Source organism: Muntiacus reevesi, chromosome 4 (assembly GCF_963930625.1).
Source record: "Muntiacus reevesi chromosome 4, mMunRee1.1, whole genome shotgun sequence".
In the NCBI taxonomy this organism is placed as follows: Eukaryota; Metazoa; Chordata; class Mammalia; order Artiodactyla; family Cervidae; genus Muntiacus; species Muntiacus reevesi.
In genome coordinates, this window is record NC_089252.1 from 41,596,823 (window position 1) to 41,619,468 (window position 22,646).

The 22,646-nt window shown below is 43.4% G+C and overlaps 1 pseudogene; it reads right to left on the bottom strand.

Moving 5' to 3' along the window:
* Window positions 1-2,338: 2,338 nt before the first annotated feature.
* On the bottom strand, window positions 2,339-5,650 carry LOC136167660 (elongation factor 1-alpha 1 pseudogene; annotated as a pseudogene).
* Between the last annotated feature and the right edge of the window lie 16,996 nt (window positions 5,651-22,646).

Here is a 22,646-nt window from a genome sequence, read left to right on the forward strand (position 1 = left end):
AGGAAAGAGGCTGCACATGTCAGACATTTTTTCTCTTTCTCTTAAGCGGCAGGAGGAAACAAACTACTGGTGTTATATTTTCTTCCCTTCTCTATACAAATTTAAAAAGAGGTTTCTTTTAAAATTCTGTGTTGTCATGTCACCTGGTTCCACCTGTAGTTAACTTTTCTCAAACCTTGAACTAACCAATACGTTTTTCTTATGGAAATATTTGTCTTAAGCTATGTTGATGAACTATGTATTTACCCTAGACTCTGCCTTCAAGAGAACATTTCATGCAAAGATGGGCTCAATAATGGATAGAAATGGTATGGACCTAACAGAAGCAGAAGTTATTAAGAAGAGGTGGCAAGAATACACAGAAAACTATACAAAAAAAGATCTTCACAACCCAGATAATGACGATAGTGTGATCACTCACCTAGAGCCGTACATCCTGGAATGTGAAGTCAAGCAGGCCTTAGGAAGCATCACTACAAACAAAGCTAGTGGAAGTGATGAAATTCCAGTTGAGCTATTTGAAACCCTAAAAGCTGATGCTGTGAAAGTGCTGCACTCAATATGCCAGCAAATTTGGAAAACTCAGCAGTGGCCACAGGGTTGGAAAAGGTCAGTTTTCATTCCAATCCCTAAGAAAGGCAAGGCCAAAGAGTGTTCAAACTACCGCACAATTGCACTCATCTCACATACTAGCAAAGTAATGCTCAAAATTCTCCAAACCAGGCTTCAGCTGTATGTAAACAGTGAACTTCCAGATGTTCAAACTGGTTTTAGAAAAGTCAGAGGAACCAGAGATCAAATTGCCAACATCCGCTGGATCATCGAAAAAGCATGAGAGTTCCAGAAAAACATTTATTTCTGCTTTATTGACTATGCCAAACCCTTTGACTATATGGATAACAATAAACTGTGGAAATTTATGAAAGAGATGGGAATACCAGACCACCTGACCTGCCTCTTGAGAAATCTGTATGCAGGTGAGGAAGCAACAGTTAGATCTGGACATGGAACAACAGACTGGTTCCAAATAGGAAAAGGAGTACGTCAAGGCTGTATATTGTCACCCTACTTATTTAACTTATATGCAGAGTGCATAATGAGAAACGCTGAGCTGGATGAAGCACAAGCTGGAATCAAGATTGTCAGGGAAAATATCAGTAACCTCAGATATGCAGATGACACCATCCTTATGGCAGAAAGTGAAGAAGAACTAAAGAGCCTCTTGATGAAAGTGAAAGAGGAAAGTGAAAATGTTGGCTTAAAGCTCAACATTCACAAAGCTAAGATCACGGCATCTGGTCCCATCACTTCATGGCAAATAGATGGGGAAACAGCTACAGACTTTATTTTTTTGGGCTCCAAAATCACTGAAGATGGTGACTGCAGCCATGAAATTAAAAGATAATTACTCCTTGGAAGGAAAGTTAGGATCAACCTAGACAACATATTAAAAAGCAGAGACATTACTTTGCCAGCAAAGGTCCATCTAGTAGGCTATGGTTTTTCCAGTAGTCATGTATGGATGTGAGAGTTGCACTATAAAGAAAGCTGAGCACTGAAGAATTGATGGTTTTGAACTGTGGTGCTGGAGAAGACTCTTGAGAGTCCCTTGGACCACAAAGAGATCCAACCAGTCCATCCTAAAGGAAATCAGTCCAGAATGTTTATTGGAAGAACTGATGTTGAAGCTGAAACTCCTATACTTTGGACACCTGATGTGAAGAACTGACTCATTTGAAAAGACCCTGATGCTGGGAAAGATTGAAGGCAAGAGGAGAAGGGGACGACAGAGGATGAGATGGTTGGATGACATCACTGACTCAATGGACATGGGTTTGGGTGGGCTCCAGGAGTTGGTGATGGACAGGGAGGCCTGGTGTGCTGCAGTCCATGAGACTGCAAAGAGTCGGACACAACTGAGCGACTGAATTGAACTGAACTGGTCTTCAAGTAGGTTCCACCTAAGACTCAGAACCAGTATGTTTTACTCGTGCAAGTATTCTCTTAAGCTATGTTAAAGAGACTGCATTTGCTTGGAAACCTGCCTTTCTTTAAGATCCATGTCTATCATTTTATGGCCATTTTATGGACAACTCGCCTTGTGCCAATGTTAACTCAAAATGCATGTTGTGAGTGAGGGCCTGGTGCCAGTCTCTGAGTTTTGAGACATTTCCTTTCTCTAATTAGCAGACTGCTAGTAGCTATATAACATCCAGCTAAAGACTAGCAGGGGGGCACTCTTTATGCCCCCTTCTGATGTCTATGTCAGAAGCTTTGTCTCTCTTTTATATATATATATATATATATTTTTTTTTTTTCCTCATTAAACTTTTTTTAATGGGTCTCAAATTCTGTGACAGATTTTTGGTCAAGTTGTTTTCATTAAAAAGTACTGATTTTAAACCTCGAATAGCCAAAGTAATCTTGAGAAAGAAGAATGGAACGGGAGGAATCAACCTGCCTGACTTCAGACTCTACTACAAAGCCACAGTCATCAAGACAGTGTGGTATTGGCACAGAGACAGAAATATAGATCAATGGAACAGAATAGAAAGCCCAGAGATAAATCCACGAACCTATGGACACCTTATCTTTGACAAAGGAGGCAAGGATATACAATGGAAAAAAGACAACCTCTTTAACAAGTGGTGCTGGGAAAACTGGTCAACCACTTGTAAAAGAATGAAACTAGAACACTTTCTAACACCATACACAAAAATAAACTCAAAATGGATTAAAGATCTAAATGTAAGACCAGAAACTATAAAACTCTTAGAGGAGAACATAGGCAAAACAATCTCTGACATAAACCACAGCAAGATCTTCTATGACCCACCCCCCAGAATATTGGAAATAAAAGCAAAAATAAACAAATGGGACCTAATGAAACTTAAAAGCTTTTGCACAACAAAGGAAACTATAAGTAAGGTGAAAAGACAGCCTTCAGATTGGGAGAAAATAATAGCAAATGAAGAAACAGACAAAGGATTAATCTCAAAAATATACAAGCAACTCCTGAAGCTCAATTTCAGAAAAATAAATGACCCAATCAAAAAGTGGACCAAAGAACTAAACAGACATTTCTCCAAAGAAGACATACAGATGGCTAACAAACACATGAAAAGATGCTCAACATCACTCATTATCAGAGAAATGCAAATCAAAACCACAATGAGGTACCATTACATGCCAATCATGATGGCTGCTATCCAAAAGTCTACAAGCAATAAATGCTGAAGAGGGTGTGGAGAAAAGGGTATCCTCTTACACTGTTGGTGGGAATGCAAACTAGTACAGCCACTATGGAAAACAGTGTGGAGATTTCTTAAAAAACTGGAAATAGAACTGCCATATGACCTAGCAATACCACTTCTGGGCATACACACTGAGGAAACCAGATCTGAAAGAGACACGTGCACCCCAATGTTCATCGCAGCACTGTTTATAATAGCCAGGACATGGAAGCAACCTAGATGCCCATCAGCAGACGAATGGATAAGGAAGCTGTGGTACATATACACCATGGAATATTACTCAGCCATTAAAAAGAATTCATTTGAATCAGTTCTAATGAGATGGATGAAACTGGAGCCCATTATACAGAGTGAAGTAAGCCAGAAAGATAAAGAACATTACAGTATACTAACACATATATATGGAATTTAGAAAGATGGTAACGATAACCCTATATGCAAAACAGAAAAAGAGACACAGAAGTACAGAACAGACTTTTGAACTCTGTGGGAGAAGGTGAGGGTGGGATGTTTTGAAAGAACAGCATGTATATTATCTATGGTGAAGCAGATCACCAGCCCAGGTGAGATGCATGAGTCAAGTGCTCGGGCCTGGTGCACTGGGAAGACCCAGAGGAATCGGGTGGAGAGGGAGGTGGGAGGGGGGATCAGGATGGGGAATACGTGTAACTCTATGGCTGATTCATATCAGTGTATGACAAAACCCACTGGGAAAAAAATAAATAAATAAAAAATAAAACCAGAAAAAAAAAGTACTGATTTTAAAAACTAATAACTTAAACTGCCACACACAAAACATATGGTCCACAAAAACATTCTCCTTTCCTTCTGAAGGTTTTATGATGCATTGTTATAATTAACCAGTCTTTTACTATTAAACTTAAATGGCCATTTGAGACAAACAGTTCTGAGACCGTTCTTCCACCACTGATTAAGGCTGGGATGGCAGATATTGGGGATAATATTCATTTAGCCTTCTGAGCTTTCTGGGAAGACTTGGTGACCTTGCCAGCTCCAGCTGCCTTCTTGTCCACTGCCTTGATGACACCCACAGTGACTGTCTGTTTCATGTCACGTACAGCAAAATGGCCCAGGGGAGGATAATCAGAGAAGCTCTCAACACACACGGGCTTTCCAGGAACCATATCAACAATGGCAGCATCACCAGATTTCAAGAATTTAGGGCCATCTTCCAGCTTTTTTCCCAGAACGACGATCAATCTTCTCCTTCAGCTCAGCAAACTTGCAAGCAATGTGAGCTGTGTGACAGTCCAGCATAGGTGCATATCCAGCACTGATTTGGCCTGGATGGTTCAAAATAATCACCTGAGCTGTGAAGTCAGCAGCTTCCATGGGTGGATGATTTTTGCTGTCACCAGCCACATTGCCATGACGGACATCTTTGACAGACACGTTCTTGACATTGAAGCCCACATTGTCCCCAGGAAGAAGGGCTTCACTCAATGCTTCATGGTGCATTTCTACAGACTTCACTTCAGTTGTTACATTGACTGGAGCAAAGGTGACCACCATGCCAGGTTTGAGAACACCAGTCTCCATACGACCCACAGGGACAGTACCAATACCACCAATTTTATAGACATCCTGGAGAGGCAAATGCAAGGGTTTGTCAGTTGGGTGAGTTGGTGGCAGGATGCAATCCAGAGCTCCAAGCAGGGTGGTTCCACTGGCATTGCTGTCCTTACGGGTGACTTTCCATCCCTTGAACCATGGCATGTTAGCACTTGGTTCCAGCATGTTGTCACCATTCCAGCCAGAAATTGGCACAAATGCTACTGTGTCAGGGTTGTAGCCAATTTTCTTAATGTAGGTGCTGACTTCCTTAACAATTTCCTCATATCTCTTCTGGCTATAGGGTGGCTCAGTGGAATCCATTTTATTAACTACAACAATTAGTTGTTTCACACCCAGAGTGTAAGCCAGTAGGGCATGCTCAGGGGTCTGCCCGTTCTTGGAGATACCTACTTCAAATTCACCAACACCAGCAGCAACAATCAGGACAGCACAGTCAGCCTGGGATGTGCCTTTTATCATGTTTTTGATGAAGTCTCTGTGTCCTGGGGCATCAATGATTGTAACATAGTACTTGCTGGTCTCAAATTTCCACAGGGAGATATCAATGGTGATACCACACTCACGTTCAGCTTTCAGTTTGTCCAAGACCCAGGCATATTTGGAGGAGCCCTTTCCCATCTCGGCAGCCTCCTTCTCGAACTTCTCAATTGTTCTCTTGTCGATCCTGCCACATTTGTAGATCAGATGACCAGTCGTGGTAGACTTCCCTGAATCTATGTGCCCAATGACAACGATGTTGATGTGCGTCTTCTTGTTTCCCATTTTGGCTTAGGTTTAACGGTGGTTTTCATGACACCTGTGACCTGGTGGCAAACCCGTTGCGAAAAAGCTCTCTTTTATATTTTAATAAAACTTTATTACACAAAAGCTCTGAGCGATCAAGCCTTGTCACTGGCCCCGGAGTGAATTCCTCTCCTCCGAAGGCCAAGAATCCCAGCATCTTTTGTGATTCAGCAACAACCTTTCATCTTGGGGGCTTGTCCGAGATGCTTCAGGACAAGGTAAGGATGCTTGGAGCTCTAGTTCTTTGTTCTCCTGGCAAAGACGTTTTCTGCTGTACTTTACTAACTCTATGCTGTGCTTGTGTGAATGAATGACACGCCCCTCTCAAAGCAAGTGAGGAGTCCTGCTCTGCGGTTCTGTGGTGACCTCACACGGCTTATGGCAGGAACCCTGTTGGGGGGTTATACCGACCTGCCAATGCCAAGAGACACCCACCCTCCCTGCGAGGGGAGCAGCCAGAAATGTGCAGAGCGTGTGGGGCGAACTCTCATTTCTTGGTCAAACTTTCCGGTCTCTCTGACCATTTCTATAACTTCTTGGGAATTAGAACTACTAACCTAATCTGTCAAATCATAGACTTTTCAAGGGACTGTTACTGTGTACTGTTACTTAGGTCCCAAACTTAGAATGGTAGTCAGGAAGCACCTAGCCCTGCTAGGAGTCAGAGGTCACAAGCTAGATGGAGCTCTAGCTCTAAGAGCACCTCTCAGGTTAAAGGTTACTCAGACAGGAAGTACATGGGCTCCTTCCTTTGGTAACATCTCTTAGTGGACCAGAGGAGGCTCTCCAGTACTTTTATCCCAACTCCTCAGGTGTTCTTTCTGTGGAATCTGTGGGAATGAACTGGAAGGACTGGCCCTAATAACTGGAGGACAAAAATCACTTATTCTTCACTGGTCAGCCCTTCACCATCTCTTTTTCTATCACTTATACTGGTGTGGTGATGCTCGGAAGGAATAAACATCTTGGTTTTATGTTCATACTGGTCTCATTGTGGTCAGGAATATACTCAGGGTTGTGCACAGGCACTCAGGAGACGAATGTTTCCCTCAGCGGTCTTAGCTTGGGGGGCATTCTGGAACGTTACTCTGATTGAACCCCAGGTGGCATCAGAGCCAAGCAAGATTTTAATGGTGGGGAACTGGACACTAGTCTGGGATGAAATGAAGTCTACCCCTGCTGCAGCTCCAACCCACCTTGATCGTAGGACTGGGAGGGACGAATATGGCACCTGTGTCGGTAAGGGACAGACTAAGTCCGACCAGGGAAGGAAAGCTCTGGCGTAAAGTCTGTCTACACCCCCATCTAGAGCAGGGAGGGACGCCTCCGGTAGAAAGATGGTGCTGGTCGCTTTTTTTCTCTCTTACAGAAGGGAGCTAACAATTCCAGCTTCACTCCTTTGAACTGTATCCTGGAAAACTGGGATAGATTTGATCCCCAGAACTTAGAGAAGAAACTCCTGATCTTCCTATGTGATACTGCATGGCCACGGTGTCCATTGGAGGATGGTGAATGGTGGCCGGTTGGAGGGTCTCTTAATTATAATACTATTTTACAATTAGACCGGTTCTGTAGAAAAAAAGGGAAATGGGTAGAAGTAGCATATGTGTTTCCCTTTATCTCTCTGCGAGACATGCCAGACTTGTGTCCTAAGGGTGCAGATTTGGGTGTGAAACCTTCAGCCCCTTCCTGTCCTCTTACTTGCCCCTGTATCTGGGACTTCCAACTGAATAGGCTGAGAATCAACCCTTCTAGGAGGGATTGATATCAAACAGTCCCAACTGTGGTCAAGACTATACCTATCTATCTAGATAGAAGTCTTTATGGGACTAACTTTACTTTATGACATTACCTCAAAGATGTATGTCCCGGGACAGATGCTATCTCCTGACTCAAGAGCTCAAGTTTTGGGGAAAGTGGTTGCCTATGGAGATGAATGGCTTGGTATTGAATCAGTAGGGAAGAAGGAAGATGAGATAGCCACCCTCCCCACTGGGAATCAGATGGTCTCAACTATAGAACCAGGTTGGGATGAAAACATGGCTAAAGGAAGATGGGATCAGAGTCATTTTGTCAGATGTATACTTGAAGGACTCAGGCAAGTGCGTGCTAAGAGTTTAAACTATGCCACATTGGCCAACATAGAACAGGAAGAGAAGGAACCTCCTGGTAAATTCCTAGATAGACTGAGAGAAGCCCTTCACAGATTCACTGAGATTGATCCTGAAAGTGAAGAGGGAAGAGTGATCTTAAAAGATATACCTCTCACTCAGTTGGCTCCAGATATCCACCGTAAGCTATTAAAATAGGCCTATGGACCAAATCAGTCTTTAGATAATCTGTTGCAACTGGCTCAGACAGTCTACGGTAGGGAATATGAAGAAAAGAAAGAAAGGCAGAGAAAGACAAAGGAACAGATGGGAGCCCTTGTAATGTCTGTCAGAACTGTTGTTAAACAGCCTGAGAAAAATGCCCAGAGGGACCCAGGTGAAAAGGGATGGGCTTGCTATTACTGTGGAATGGAGGGGCACCTCAAGTGGGATTGCCCTCAGGCAATCTAAGCCACCCTGGGTTCCATGTCTGGTCTGCAAGGGACCACACTGGAGGAAAGACTGCCCCCAGAGGCGTAGGTTTCAGGGGTTGGACTCTCAAGACAATCAGGACTGAAGGAGCCCAGGGGTCCCCACACAAGCTCCCATCCTAATCACACCTGAGGAACCCTGGGTATTAATAACTGTGGGGGGCCAATCCATCAATTGCTTTTTGGACACTGGGGCAACTTACTCTGTGCTTACTGACGCCCCTGGCCCACTTTCTCCCTGATCCACTTCTATAATGGGATTGTCTTGACTAGCCAAATGTTATTGTTTCAGTTGTCCTCTAAGCTGCAACTGGGGCTCTGTGCTATTTTCACACAAGTTTCTGATTGTGCCAGAGTCTCCCTCAGCCTTTTGGGGAGGGATATACTGAGCAAGGTCCATTGTCTGAAATTCCTAAATGAGCCAAATATTTTTCAGTATGCTTTCTAGAATTAAACCTGTATTAAATCATCCCCTACCTATGACTTTGAGACAGTTGAGAGGATTTTGGGGAATCATAGGCTAATGCAGCATTTGGATTCTGGGTTATGGGGAACTTGCCCAGCCTTTATATAAACTTATATCTGAAACTCAATAAGCCCAACCGACAAACTGGTTTGGTCTCCATATACTCAAAAGGCTTTTAAGGCTCTTCAGACTGCTTTGCTGCAAGCTCCCACTTTGAGCTTGCCCACAGGGTCAGAATTTAATTTGTCACTGAAAGAAAAGGTACGGCCGTGAGAGTTTTGACACAAGCCAGAGGGCCTCACCAGAAGCCTATAGGAGTGGAATCTTAAACTCTAAGGTTAATATTTGGATGACAGACAGTAGGCTTCTTAAAAATCAGTCATTGTTATTAGAAAGACCAATAACTAGGCTTAAAGTTTGTGGAAATTTAAGTCCTGCCACTTTCCTTCCTGAAAAGGAAAATGAAATACCTGATCGTGGTTGTTCCCAATTTCTAACTTCAAACTATGTAGCTCCAGAAGATCTGATGGATACCCCATTAGACAATCCTGACATGGAAGTATTTACAGATGGCAGTTCTTTTGTTCGGGATGGGAAGAGTAAGCAGGTTATGCCATGATGATGGCTGAACAGGTTTTAGAAGCAAAATCTCTCCCCCAGGGAACAAGTGCTCAGTTAGCAGAGCTTGTAGCTCAGACCCCAGCTCTAGAGTTAAGCAAAGGGCAGCAAGTAAATATCTACACTGATTCTAAGTATGCTTATTTGACTTTACATGCTCATGCTTCAATATGGAAAGAAAGATAGCTTCAAATGGCAACAGGAGAACCTATTAAGCATTTCTGAGAGATTGAGAGACTTTTAACTGCTATAAATTGTCCTAAAGAAGTAGCTTTATGCATTGCAAAGGGCGCAGCAGGGATGGGAGTAAAGTAGCTGAAGGTAATCAGCTGGCTGACTGTCAAGCCAGAAAAGCAGCACTTTACCAACCTCTTTACTGCAGACGGCTTTGATTTGGACAGGTCCTGTGGAACAGGAAAAAGTACAATATACTGAGGAAGAATTAGAAAGATATGAGAAAAGAGGAACAAAGATTACTGATAAAGGATAGTTACAGTCTGAGGATGGACGGTTAATAATTCCTGGAAATGCTCAATGGAAAAGTTTTACTAAAGCCTTGAAGTTAACTAATTATGTAACTCAGCTCTCAGCTCTTCAACAGGCATTAAAGAAACTCCAGGAGGTGACTCCTGACCCAGCCTCTGAGTCAAGCAAGCCTCTAGTTGAGCCAGGAACCAAGGTCCTGAAAAAAACATTGGGATCTGGGGGTCAGTCCCTCGAGCCCCTCTGAAGGCCCTTGCAGATTATCTTTCTTCTCCCACCACTGTCAAGGTGCCAGGGATTGATTTGTGGGTGCACCACACTCGAGTTAAGAGGTGGCACCCTGACTGGAACTCAGTGACATCATTTTATGTCTTTACTTTCTATGCTCTAACTTTGTACTTTTCAGATGGGCCTGATAATCTATGTGGGCCTGCTTCTGCACTCCAAAAATCCTGAGTCTGCCATTTGATCCTGAAGACAATGCCTTCCTGTCCTGGGCTCACTCCTATGCTGCATTCCACAATTGGTCTAACTGCTGGGTCTGTGGAGTGCTCCCTTCTTCATCAGTGGAAGACTTCCTGTGGTGCGCCTCTCCACTTCAGAGAAAGGACGTTCTTCGAGTCTGTGGCTACCTTCAATAACAGCAATCATATGTGATGCCTCTTATTAATCTGATGACATCGAAAAATCCTAAAATGGACTGGTGCAACAATTTGTACTTTAACTATGGACATAATGTGACTTTTAACTTTCCTTATTGTTCTGTTTTTGCTGCTTGTTTCCTGCATCTGTAACTGTGTAGCTGGATTTGTTTCTAGTCGCATGAAGGCTTTTAAGTTACAAATGGTTGCTCAAACCATTTCCTGGTTCCAAATAGGGAAAGGAATATGTCAAGGCTGTATAATGTCACCCTGCTTATTTAACTTATACAGAGTACATCATGAGAAGTGCTGGGCTAGATGAAGCACAAGCTGGAATCAAGATTGCTGGGAGGAATATCAATAACCTCAGATATGTAGATGACACCACCCTTATGGAAGAAAGAGAAGAACTAAAGAGCCTCTTGATAACATTGAAAGAGGAGAGTGAAAAAGTTGGGTTAAAACTTAAGATTAGGAAAACGAAGATCATGGCATCTGGCCCCATCACTTCATGGCAAACAGATGGGGAAACAGTGGAAACAGTGACAGACTTTATTTTGGGGGGCTCCAAAATCACTGCACAAGGTGACTGCAGCCATGAAATTACAACACACTTGCTCCTTGGAAAAAAAACTCTGACCAACCTAGACGGCATATTAAAAAGCAGAGACATTACTTTGCCAACAAAGGTCCGTCTAGTCAAGGCTATGGTTTTTCCAGTAGTCATGTATGGATGTGAGGGTTGGACTATAAAGAAAACTGAGCACTTAAGAATTGATGCTTTTGAACTGTGGTGTTGGAGAAGACTCTTGAGAGTCCCTTGGACTGCAAGGAGATCCAACCAGTCCATCCTAAATGAAATCAATTCTGAATATTCCTTGCAAAGACTGATGCTGAAGCCGAAGCTCCAATACTTTGGCCATCTGATGCAAAGAGCTGACTCATTGGTAAAGACCCTGATGCTGGGAAAGTTTGAAAGCAGGAGGAGAAGGGGATGACAGAGGATGAGATGATTGGATGGCATCACCGGCCCAGTGGACATGAGTTTGAGCAAGCTCCAGGAGTTGGTGATAGACAGGGAAGCCTGGTGTACTGCAGTCCATGGGTGGCTAAGAGTCGGACACTACTGTGCAACTGAACTGATACAAATTTATTTATTTATTTGTATATTCTTTTGCTTGTGAACAACAGAAATTTATTTTTCACAGTTCTGGAAGCTAGAGGTACAAGATCAGGGTAGCAGTATGGCCAGATTAGACCCTTTTTAAAAAAAATTAATTAATTAATTTATTTTACTTTACAGCATTGTATTGGTTTTGCCATACATTGACTTGACTCCGCCATGGGTGTACATGTGTTCCTCATCCTGAACCCTGCCTCCCACCTCTCTCCCCATCCCATCCCTCTGGATCATCCCAATGTATCAGCCCCAGGCACCCTGTATCATGCATCGAACCTGGACTAGCAATTCATTTCACATATGATAATTTGCATGTTTCAATGCCATTCTCCCATATCATCCCACCCTTGCCCTCTCCCACAGAGTCCAAAACACTGTTCTATACATCTGTGTCTCTCTTGCTGTCTCGCATACAGGGTTATTGTTACCATCTTTCTAAATTCTATACATATGCGTTAGTATACTGTATTGGTGTTTTTCTTTCTGGCTTACTTCACTCTGTATAATGGGCTCCAGTTTCATCCACCTCATTCGAACTGATTCAAATGTATTATTTTTAATGGCTGAGTAATATTCTGTTGTGTATATGTACCACAGCTTTCTTATTCATTCATCTGCTGATGGACATCTAGCTTGCTTCCATGTCCTGGCTATTATAAATAGTGCTGTGATGAACATTGGGGTACACGTGTCTCTTTCAATTCTGGTTTCCTCAGTGTGTTTGCCCAGCAGTGGGATTTCTGGGTCATATGGCAGTTCTATTTCCATTTTTATAAGGAATCTCCACACTGTTCTCCATAGCAGCTGTACTAGTTTGCATTCTCACCAACAGTGTAAGAGGGTTCCCTTTTCTCCACACCCTCTCCAGCATTTATTGCTTGTGGACTTTTGGATAGCAGCCATCCTGCTGGCATGTAATGGTACCTCATTGTGGTTTTGATTTGCATTTCTCTAATAATGAGTGATGTTGAGCATCTTTTCATGTGTTGGTTAGCCATCTGTATGTCTTCTTTGGAGAAATGTCTGTTTAGTTCTTTGGCCCACTTTTTGATTGAGTCTTTTATTTTTCTGGAATTGAGCTTCAGGAGTTGCTTGTATATTTTTGAGATTAATTCTTTGTCCATTGCTTCATTTGCTATTATTTTCTCCCAATCTGAAGGCTGTCTTTTCACCTTGCTTATAGCTTTCTTTGTTGTGCAGAAGCTTTTAATTTTAATTAGGTCCCATTTGTTTATTTTTGCTTTTATTTCCAATATTCTGGGAGGTGGGTCATAGAGGATCCTGCTGTAGTTTATGTCAGAGAGGGTTTTGCCTATGTTCTCCTGTAGGAGTTTTATAGTTTCTGGTCTTACATTTAGATCTTTAATCCATTTTGAGTTTATTTTTGTGTATGGTGTTAGAAAGTGTTCTATTTCATTCTTTTACAAGTGGTTGACCAGTTTTCCCAGCACCACTTGTTAAAGAGGTTGTCTTTTTTCCATTGTATATTCTTGCCTCCTTTGTCAAAGATAAAGTGTCCATAGGTGTGTGGATTTATCTCTGGGCTTTCTATTTTGTTCCATTGATCTACATTTCTGTCTTTGTGCCAGTACCATACTGTCTTGATGACTGTGGCTTTGTAGTAGAGACTGAAGTGAGGCAGGTTGATTCCTCCAGTTCCATTCTTCTTTCTCAAGATTGCTTTGGTTATTCGAGGTTTTTTGTATTTCCATACAAACTGTGAAATTATTTGTTCTAGTTCTCTGAAAAATACTGTTGGAAAGTGAAGGACTGGAAAAAGATATTCCATGCAAATAGAGACCAAAGGAAAACAGGAGTAGCAATACTCATATCAGATAAAATAGACTTTAAAACAAAGGCTGAGAAAAGAGACAAAGATGGACACTACATAATGATCAAAGGATCAATCCAAGAAGAAGATATAACAATCACAAATATATATGCGCCCAACACAGGAGCACCACAATATGTAAGAGAAATGCTAGCAAGTATGAAAAGAGAAATTAACAATAACACAGTAATAGTGGGAGACTTTAATACTCCACTCACACCTATGGATAGATCAACTAAACAGAAAATTAACAAGGAAACACAAACTTTAATGATACAATAGACCAGTTAGACCTAGTTGATAGCTATAGGACATTTGACCCCCAAACAATGAATTTCACCTTTTTCTCAAGTGCACATGGAACCTTCTCCAGGTTAGATCACATCCTGGGCCATAAATCTAGCCTTGGTAAATTCAAAAAAATTGAAATCATTCCAAGCATCTTTTCTGACCACAATGCAGTAAGATCAGATGTCAATTACAGGAGATAAACTATTAAAAATTCCAACATATGGAGGCTGAACAACATGCTGCTGAATAACCAACAAATCACCAAAGAAATAAAAAAAGAAATAAAAATATGCATAGGAATGAATGAAAATGAAAACACAACAACCCCAAACCTATGGGACACTGTAAAAGCAGTGCTAAAGGGAAGGTTCATAGCAATACAGGCTTACCTCAAGAAACAAGAAAGAAGTCAAATAAATAACCTAACTCTACACCTAAAGCAACTTGCAAAGGAAGAAATTATGATACAAATTTAGAAAGAGGTTTCTTTAAAAATTCTGTGTTGCCTTGATGACCCCTAGTTCCACCTGAAGTTAACTTTTCTCAGACCTTGAGCTAACCAACGCTTTTTTCTTATAGAAATGTTTGTCTTAAGCTATGTTAATGAACTATGTATTTACCCTAGTCTCTGTCTTCAAGTAGGTTCAGCCTAAGACTCAACCAACTTGACAAACCAGTATGTTTTACTCATGCAAAGATTCTCTTAAGGTATGTTAATGAGACTGTATTTGCTTGGAAACCTGCCTTTCTTTAAGATTCCTGTCTATCATTTTATGGCCTTGGACAACTCACCTGGTGCCAATGTTATCTTAAAATGCATGTTGTTGGTGAGGGCCCTGATGCCAGTCTCTGAGTTTTGAAACATTTTCTTTCTCTAATTAGCAAACTGCTAGTAGCTATATAACATCTGGCTAAAGACTAGCAGGGGGCACTCTTTCTGCCCCGTTCTGATGTCTATGTCAGAAGCTTTCTCTGTCTCTTTTATACTCTAATAAAACTTGATTACACAAAAACTCTGAGTGATCAAGCCTCATCACTGGCCCCGGATTGAATTCCTCTCCTTTGGAGGCCAAGAATCCTGGCATCTTTCGTGGTTTAGCAACAACCTCTCATCATGTAAGATTATTTTTTTTAATAGTAAAAAACGGAATGAGGAGTGAATATGGGAACTAACATAAATCTTAATTGTCAATTGCAACCAAATTCAGGGACCATTCACCAAAAGTGTGGGGGAACGCTGGCCTTGGCAACAGGCTGGCAACAGTGACAGTGATGCACATTTGGTAAATTCTTTCATAGATGGAAAAGTTCCCAGGCTAGCTGCGGGTCTAGAGACCCTGGAGACTGGGGATAAGAAGGGTGCTGCAGAAGGTGTAGTTATGCACAGTCTCCCTATTTTCAGGTGCAGATGTGGTTAAAGAATCATTCACCAAAACCAGCACTCACGGGGGTCTGTGTACCAGAGACTGTGCTCAGTGCCAGGGCACGATTGTTCTCTGCTCTCAAGGGTTCACAGTCAGATGAGTTATAAATATATCAGTTTTTTCCATGTGTAGTAAGAATGATGTTTAAATGTACATAAATATTTGATAAAACAAAGGCCATGAGCAAAAAATACTGGTTGCTACCTGAATATTGTTTTTAGAGCTTGAGGACTGATTATCCTATTGTCATTAATCATCTTTTCTTACTCTATCTCCCTCCAGCCATGTAAGAGACTTTCTACTGAAATTTTCCATTTTTCTTGTTTCCTCTTCTTGTGTATTAAAATAACAGACAAATAATTCCCCAAGGTACTCCTTGTGTGTTTATGGGATGGCTTGAAGGAGGCAGTATGGAGTGATGGAGTGTGGGGGCACACACGATGGTGAAATTTGGGGTTTGGAGTGATGCTAATTGGTTTAAAAATATATTTGTGCAACTAAATGTTCGTGAGAACTCGGACAGATTACTTCCTTCTCTAAGCCTCAGTTTTCTCACCTATTACATGGAAATAATAATAATAGTCTTATATTTAAGCGATAATAATACATCTCCTAGGGATGTTGTGAGGACTGAAGAAAACAGGTTGTGTGAAGGGTTTGCAATGGTGTCTGTTGTAAGCAACCCATGAATGTTCACCCTTTTAGTATATGTGCTGCCAAAGCGAGCACAGATGTTCACCCTTTTATATGAGCAAGAAAAATATAGGAGGCAACAAAGAGAACTTTGGTAAAATAGGGAAGTTTGGTGGAAAATTAAAATATTTTAAAAAGACAATTTAGAATAAAAGATATTAATTTAGAAACTATAGCACCTTAAATCATGAAGTCTCTAGAAAAGTTCAACCATTTCATTTACAAGCTTCAAAGAACTTAGAGTGAGAAGCCCTCAGCCTCAGAGCTGGTGAAGGCAGAGCTAGAACTTACGTGCTGCCCAGGTTCTAGATGACTGTCATTATCTCCCACCCGGACTGTAGTGTCCACTTCTAAAGGGATGCAATACCAGACCATGGGATGAGAGGTTCCACTGCTGTATATGGATTTCCATTGTCCAGCACTGGGTGCTGTGGCTTGTTAGCCTCTGCTTTACCCTGGCTACTTTCTGATGGTTGGCCTGGAGAAGGAGAAAGCGCTGGAATGTGAGCTCTAGAACTGTAACATGTTACTTAGAAGGCAACTAAAATGTTGACAGATTTTCAGGAAGCATGGTCAGAGTAAGTTGCATCCATAGGTGATTATATTTTCTGGAGACCCTCCATTGTAGTAATAGATAAATTCAGTGCTAATGTGAGCAGCCCTAAAAATCATGTCTCAGAGGTCTAGAGGTTTAGGGGAATGCAATATATTAAGATTATAATTATGTAGATACAATAAGTAACAGAAAGTTACCATATAATATAAGCCTGTGGCAATTTTAGGGAATTAGAATTCAAAAAAAGTTAGGCTTCCCTGGTAGGTCAACTGGTACAGAATCCACCTTCAATGCAGGAGACCTGGGTTTGATCCTTGGGTTGGGAAGATCCTCTGGAGAAGGGATAGGCTATCCACTCCAGTATTCTTGCCTGGAGAATCCCATGGACAGAGGATCCTGGCTGGCTGTGGTTCATAGGGTCACAAAGAGTTGGACACGACTGGAGTGACTTAGTATGCATGCATATGTATATTCAATATCACATGTAATACACATTTATTTAATAATAAACTCAGTGTAATGCACACAGAAGCTATTTAAAACACTTGTTGATTGAAAAATGAGTAGTTCTTGTATCTTGAGATGGAGGGGAAGGCAGTTTTCCCATTTTTAGGACTATCTAGGTTGTACCTCCTAGAGGGGTAGCCCTGAGGCCACTGTCCATGTCTAAGAGCCTTCCAGGACTGCTCTATGGGGCTGTTCTGCTCCTGCAGTCTCCATGGTTTCTCCCCAGTGATGCTTCCTCTGCTTTCTCAGGGATACTTTGGATGTGCTCAGCTGGAACACCTTACCCGTCTCCCAGCCTGACCTAAGTTTTTCTTTCTTCATTGTGTCTCCTTTGGAGGAACCACATGAAATCTGGGGCTTGAACTTGCAGCCGCTCTCCATCTGAGGAGGATGGGGTGGCCCTCTTGGTGGGCGGTCACACCCCAGGACAGTTCCAGCCTCACTGGGCTTCTCAGGACCATGTCCTGGCGTTCAGGGTCTCCTCTGACAAGCTCTATTGACAGCAGTCACGTTTAAAACCAACTGTGGCGTGTGGTAGCAGGCTTCACCCTTCCTGGAAATGTAATTGGCTTAGGGTTTCAGTGTTGTCTTGGCTGAGCCTTGGAGGCAGTGCAGATGAGCCAGTGTGAACAGGAGCAGAGGTCATGTCCTGAGGTGCCGAGCCGGGAGTGGGGGTTCCCCCTCCCCCACCCACACATCCGCAGGGCTCATTGCATCCTGACTGGAAGGGGTTGCTGATAAGGGTAGGTTTGGGGCTGGTTCTGAGGCTGCTGGTGAGCAGGACTGGTTGCCATAGCCACCAGCAGGGCTACGGGCAGGGTGGACTGAGTCTGGGTTGATGAACAGAAGTCAGGGTCTGCAGAGGGCCTGGCAGGGTCTGGGCTGGGGTTTGAGACCAACCTGCAATATGCCTCCATGCTCAATAGAATCTTGCAGTCAACTGTGTTTTTTCATTTGCTGTGTCTAAGCGCCTTCCTGCGGGAGGGTCCTTGGCCTCACAGGGTGGGCGTCCAGGGAGGTTTTGGCAGCTCACACACTAGGCCAGCTTCTGCGTGTCAGGCGGGTTCCTGGTGCTGACGGCTCTGGCAGGCCTGCCCTGCAGGACGGTGGAAGCCCAGTGCCCTGGTCACAGGCATTGCTATCTTCTGCCTGTCCCATCTCTTATCTGGGGCCGCAGGTATCGCAGCTCCGGATTGTGGGAGGGCATGTTCCAGACCACATAGCTGGAAGGACAGGCCGTAGTCGGCAGCTTAGTCTTGAGGAGAAGAAGGAACGTGGTGACAGAGAGCTGGTTGTTCTGGAGGCAAACGTGGTGGGGGCGTCCTCGGTGTCTCCTCCCCTCTTCCCACATCACAGCCTGATGACTGTCTGCACCATGAGCGGGAGACCTGGGCGGTGGGCTCAGCTGTTTGCTGCTCTGCAGAAGCCTGCCTTTTCCACATTTTCCCTCTGATTTACCGGCAGACCAGGCAAGACTCACTTTCCACCTCTAGTTAATTAGTACTGTTGGATGACATGCTGGAAGTTCTGGCTAAAACTCAGTACTTCAAAATTCGCACACCTTTATTCTCTAATCCCTTCCATCTAAAAACCAGAATTCTGATAAGCTACTCTGTTCCTCAGATGCCAACCAAGGTCAGTCTGGAGGCTGTCTTCGGGCTGTCTGTCCCCAAATGCCTGGTTGCATCAGGAGCCTCAGTTCTCACATCCCCAGCTCAGGGCCGAGCTGAGGTTTACCGGGTTGGACTCCTTCCCTGGTGGCCCTGCCTCCTTTGACTTTCATATCCATTGTTTGCACCTTTCTGTGATGCGTGTCATTTCCCTTGGGGTTTGAAGCTCTTGTTCAGCCATCTGCTTGTCTGAGACCATTCCTGGACCCACCAATTCCTCATTATACCTCCCTGAACTCTGAGCAGTGGGTGAGGTATCATCCCTGTGCCAGCGTCCAGCCCCCTGTACCACTGCCTGGGACTGTTATGAGAGAAGGTGGCCTACGCATAGGAAGGCCTTGCTGCATTCTCGGGATGGAGCTCAGTGCTTTGCCTTATTTCATGTGATGCTCCTCACAAACCTGTGAGGTGGTTACTGTTTAGATCTTTATTTACAGATAAGGGAACGGAGGCTTTAGCAAGTCAAGGAACGATGCCAAAATCACCCACCGTCAAGTCAAAGAAAAATGAGACTTAAATCCAGACCTGCCTCATCCCGGAAGTCCTATCTCAATCTGTGTTTTCATGGGACCCCTGGCAGAGAGGTCAGCATTGTGCTAAAGCTTGGTCAGCTTCCTGGAGGTGGCAGCTCTTACTTTCACCTTGAGTTTACCTCCAGCCTCGGGCACCAAGACTGGGGCTCTTGTCCCCAAACAGAATGAAGCTGAGTGATCGCACACTTCTCCAAAGTTCTTTCCTTGTTGCCAGGGAAACCTTCCTGCCTGCTCCTTGCTTCCCAGTAATGGTAAATCTTCCTTTCTGCTGGTTCCAGGTATCCTAGGCAAGCACTTTCTCTCTGTCAGATGCATAGTTCTTAGGACCCCCTCGGCCTTTATTCTGTTTACACATCAAGGAAGGGCTTCCCTAGATGCTGCTATGTGCTTCTTGACATTCGGCATTTTGTATTGCTTTTACTTAGTAGCATTTTAGAATCCAGAAACTGAAAGGGTCACCCACGGCTGCCCACTTTAAATCCAGTTTGGGCTTTAGAGCTATGTTATGGGACTAGGAGCACATATCTGTGTGCCTGTTTGTATGCAGGTGTGAAGAAAAGAAAAATACAAGAAAAACAAGCTGTGTTTTGGGTAAAGGCAATGCTTGCCTCTAATATGTTAAAAGACATGTGATTCCCTACCCAGCTGTCTTAGATTTCCTCCCAAAGGCTTTTTTTGTGCCGAGCCCTAAAAGCATTTCCCAGAGTAATCAAAGCTCAGGACCACGTATGGAGCATGTGAAATGTCATTTAAAAGAAGGTGACCTTGCAGTAGCCAAGCTAGTTAAGAGAGTTTAACTGAATGGAAATGTGTATTGAAAGAGAAATTGCCAACATCTGTTGGATCATTGAAAAAGTAAGAGAGTTCCAGAAAAATATCTATTTCTGCTTTATTGGCTATGCCAAAGCCTTTGACTGCGTGAATCACAACAAACTGGAAAATTACTCAAGAGATGGGAATACCAGACCACCTTACCTGCCTCCTGAGAAATCTGTATGCAGGTCAAGAAGCAACAGTTAGAACTGGACATGGAACAACAGACTGGTTCCAAATTGGAAAAGGAGTACGTCAAGGCTGTATATTGTCATCCTGCTTATTTAACTTATATGCAGAGTACATCATGCAAAACGCCAGGCTGGATGAAGCACAAGCTGGAATCAAGATTGCTGGGAGAAATATCAATTACCCCAGATATGTAGATGACAACACCCTTATGGCAGAAAGTGAAGAAGAACTAAAGAGTCTCTTGATGAAAGTGAAAGAGGAGAGTGAAAAAGTTGACTTAAAACTCAACATTCAGAAAACTAAAGATCATGGCATCCAGCCCCATCACTTCATGACACATAGATGGGGAAACAGTGGAAAAACGACAGGCTTTATTTTCTTGGGCTCCAAAATCACTGCAGATGGTGACTGCAGCCATGAAATTAAATGACACTTGCTGCTTGGAAGAAAACCTATGACCAACCTAGACAACATATTAAAAAGCAGAGACATTACTTTGCCAAGAAAAGTCCATCTAGTCAAAGCTATGGTTTTTCTAGTAGTCATGTATGAATGTGAGAGTTGGACTATAAAGAAAGCTGAGCGCCGAAGAATTGATGCTTTTGAACTGTGGTGTTGGAGAAGACTCTTGAGAGTCCCTTGGACACCAAGGAGATTCAACCAGTCCATGCTAAAGGTGATCAGTCCTGAGTGTTCATTGGAAGGACTGATGCTGAAGCTGAAACTCCAATACTTTGGCTACCTGATGCAAAGAAGTAAGTTGTTTGAAAAGACCCTGATGCTGGGAAAGATTGAAGGCGAGAGGAGAAGGGGATGACAGAGGATGAGATGGTTGGATGGCATCACCAACTGAATGTATGTGAGTTTGAGCAAGCTCCAGGATTTGGTCAGGGAAACCTGGCTTGCTGCAGTCCGTGGGCTTGCAAAGAGTTGGACACGACTGAGCGACTGAACTGAGCTGAGCCTCTGTGAAGTGTAACTGGGGGATTAAGCCAAACAATATTGACAGATGACAAAACTGAGAACCTATTGTGTTCAAAGTTTGTGGGCTGGAGACAACATTAAGTCCTGGGCAAGAAAGGCAAGGGTCTTACAATCATCTTATACCCACTGGCTTGTGCAGATAAAGGATTCTGGAGGGGGCACAGATCAGCTTAGGGTGGGGTTGTTAGAAAGGTTTCAGGAAGGTAAGAGCAGGCATGGGCTTTGAAGGGTGGAAAGGAGGTCAGAGAGCCTTATGGTTATGCTGGAAGCAGGGGCAGTGGGAGGAGGGGAGGGGGCCGAGAGGGCTTCATACTGTGGGATGGGCTGCAAGGGCTTTATCACCCCAGAGATGTTTTGTGAAGTGCCGCACGTATGTGTGTGTGTGTTCTCCTGGGAGCCGCCCAGAGCTTTCATCAGATTATCTGGGAATCAGTCTGTGGCTCAGAAACATTAAGAAACATGAGTTATCTAGGATCTGGTTCAGGATGTCAACGTAAGAAATTCTCAACCCACTTCTTCCCACAGACTCATCAACTCTACAGCTGTACATGGAAAACTTTTCTCTGGAAAAAAACCCCAAAACAAAAACAGAGTGATACTTCCACACTGGGCAAATGAGAGGGAAATCACCCAGAAGTGGGCAGGAGAGGCAAACACCACCTCCCCACTGACCCCACCCCAGGAGAGAACTCAAAACCCAGAGTTTCTCTCTGGGCAGCCAGCTGTTAAGACCTGTCCCTGAGAGATGAGCCCCCAGTGTCTGGGTTTGAGGACTGACGGGAGGGGCCAGGTGAACAGAGGAAAGGCGTTCACAGGCTGTGTGCTGAGTGCTTCCCCAGGGCCCAGCGCAGAGGCAGCCCCCTGAACAGGGCCCAGAAGTGGTGTTCACAGCGTAGGTCTGAGGCGCAGGGGCCCAGTGGGATTCTCTCCAGGAAGGGGAGCTGACAGGCACCATGTTTTGAGTTTTGTCTTTGTTTTCCTTTATTTTCCTCACTTGCAATACCATCACTTTTATTCTTAGTTTGCCTGGGAATGGATGTTAAATTTTGTCACAGGCTTTTTCTGTGTCAATTGAGTTGATCATATAGTTTTTCTTTTTTAAGTTTATTAATATGGTGAATTATATTGATTGATTTTCAAACGTAGGAGCAGCCTTGCCTTCCTGGGATAAACCTGAGTTGGTTGTCTATCAAACCCGAATTGGGTAACTTGTATTATCCTTTATGTACATTGTTGGACTCAATTTTCTAATACTTTGATGAGGATTTTTGTGTCTGTGTTTATTTTGTTTTGCTTTTCCTTATAATATTGCTCCCTGGTTTTGGTGTTAAAGTCATGTGAAAGTCGCTCAGTTGTGTCCCACTCTTTGTGACCCCATGGACTATACAGTCCATGAAATTCTCCAAGCCAGAATACTGGAGTGGGTAGCCTTTGCCTTCTCCAGGGATCTTCCCAACCCAGGAATCAAATCAAGGTCTCCCACATAGCAGACAGATTTTTTACCAACTGAGCCACAAGGGATGCCCAAGAACACTGGAATGGGTAGCGAT